The sequence below is a fragment of the Rhinolophus hipposideros genome, assembly GCF_964194185.1.
Source record: "Rhinolophus hipposideros genome assembly, chromosome: 11".
Lineage (NCBI taxonomy): Eukaryota > Metazoa > Chordata > Mammalia > Chiroptera > Rhinolophidae > Rhinolophus > Rhinolophus hipposideros.
In genome coordinates, this window is record NC_138057.1 from 36,872,930 (window position 1) to 36,875,652 (window position 2,723).

Below are 2,723 nucleotides of genomic sequence, written 5' to 3' on the forward strand. Positions count from 1 at the left end.
ATGATTTTAGTACTTTGTTATGATCACTTTATTGCCTGGTGGTCAGATAATGTACTCTATGTGTTACTTAGTCTTATTTTATCCTGTATTTTTGTATAGGGTCCGTGGATATTTGAAAATAATATGCATATTATTAAAATCCACTATCTCTTTTTTGGGTATGGTTTTCGTGAAATTCTGCTGATTTTTGCATCTTTGCTTTGTATATTTTGATGGAATGTTACTAGGCACTGTTATATGTACAATATAGAATGTGACAATATAAAGTCATCCTCTTTTACCCAGGTATTTTTTTCCTTAAATTCTATCCTGATGTCAATATGACCAGTCCTGAATTATTTTTGTTGACCTCTGCTTATCTTTACGATTTTGTTTAATCTTAGTCATTTCATTTTAGGTGAACCTCTAATGAAATGCATGCACATGCACACACACACCACACACACACACCACACACATGCACACAAACGCATAGGTGCATACAAAATTTTGGTTTTTGATCCAAATTGAAAATCTTTAAATAAGGAGATTTAGGTGACATGTGGATTCTATTCTCCTTCTTATTTTGTCTGTTTTTCTTGTGTCTCCTTTCTTTTTCCTGTCTTTGGCTGTGTATTGATCGAGTCTGCATATATCGATCAAGGCTGTTTTGTGTGTGTTTTTCTTTTTCAGCAAACTATGCAAGAATTGACCATACTTCTTATGTTTTTTCACCTCTTGATTACTCCTCCCCTACCCAACCAGATGGTTATTTCCACCATTCTTAATGTAATGTCTCAGTAACCTCTGATTCCTAAATACATTGGACACTTCAGCCCTAGTCTTGCTACACCACCCAGTGGCATTTAACACCATTGGTTACTCTGCCTCCCCCACCACCCCGTTCTAGATGGCCCTGCAATTTTTAGGTTTTGTCTTGTTATTTGTTGAGCTACCTTTCTGTGTCCTTCCCCTCCTCCCACTCCTCCCATGTTCTAGGTTCTAACCCTCTATATTCTACTCCAGGTCATCTCCTCTACTGCTGTGGCTTCAGGTGCTACCAAATATGGCTGGGATTTGCAAATCTCCAGTCCTGATCACTTTTTTGGAGCTCTAAACTCACATGTACAATTGTTCTCTTGACATTTTCATGAGTACCTCCACCTCAGCATGTCCAACATGAGTCCACGGCTTTTCCTTCACGCCAACCCTCTCCTTTCCTCCACCTCATCAAACTGCAGTAACACAGACCTGTGGCTCAGACCATAACCTGAGGGACATCACTAGACCTTCTTTTTACCCCTGACCTCTTAACATCACCAAGTCCAAATGGTTCTGCCTCCGGCATATTTTTGGAATTACTCACTTCTTTCCACCTCCACTGCTAACGACTTGGTCTGAATGGCCATCATGTCTTGCCTGGACTAATACAATAGTCTCCTCACTAGATTCTCCGCTTCTACGCCTGCCCCTCTAAAATCTATTTTCCACCCAGCATCCAGAAAGAGCTTGCTGGTATATATATATATCATAACACTCTTCTCCTTTAAACCTTCCAAAAGATTCTTCCACCCTTAGAATCAAAATCAAACACCACTGGCCTGGGCCGAACACCCCAACTTCCCAGAACTTCTTGTCCTCTGTTTATATTCCAGCCACCCACATTCCTTCAGTCTCTCCAAAATCCTGATTGAGTTCCCCTCGCACTAGCTCTCCTCACTCCCTCCAAATCTTTGCCAGCCTGACTCCTCCGTGTCATCCTGGCCCCAGACCAAGTCCCCTCAGAAAGGAGGCTTTCTCCAACACCCAAGGCACCTGATTCTATTTTCATCATAATCCTCATCACTATTTAAAAATTTCTATGGATAATAATTTGTTTACTTGCTTATGTGTTTCCACCCACTAACACATAAACTCCTTAAATGCACACAGCTTGTGTTTTCACTTTTGTGTCCTCAGTGACAATGCGTGGCACTAACACGTGCCCAATAAAATGGGTCAAATGAAACGATGCTTAGTAAATCCCTCCCTGCCCCTTATGCAGGCATGGAAAGATGGAGGTTTGGAGTCAGAAGATCCAGATTTAAATACTGTCTATACCCCTTATTAGATGTGTCTTTTAGCAAGTTATGTGACCCTCAGCTTTCTCATCTGAAATATGTGGATAACAACAGTGTCTACTGTAGAAGCCATACAGGGTTGCTGTAGGATTAAAGGAGAAAAAGACCTAACCATTTGCACTGTGGTGCGCATACAATAAGAGCTCCGTAAGTCATAGCTAGCTAGCGAGAACCTATATAAATCACACACACAGTCTCTGGTGTTTCTCTACACTTGGATTAAGGGTTCCACTGCCCTGCTTCCGAGATCTCAACCTGTGCATTCTTATCAACATCATGTTTCAAGAGCACAGTGCGAGTCTCTAACATTCTCTGACCAGTTCCTACCACACCCCAGCACAGCATGAGCTTTATAAACCTCTTGAAGTAATTCACCTGGAAATATAAATATTCCTCTCCAGCGTAATACAGTGTTTTCAAGCAGTCTCCATTCCATCGACTTCCTCAGAGGTCTGTGAAGAGTAAATACACACAGGGCTATACAAATATCACACATGTTGAAAGGCATAGGGTAAAATCATCGTTGCACTCACCGCACAATCCTATGAGTACAGGTTAGAGAAGTAACCCCCATTATGGTGAAATCTGCCCCCTTTAAAACACATAATGGCTGGAACACTTAAA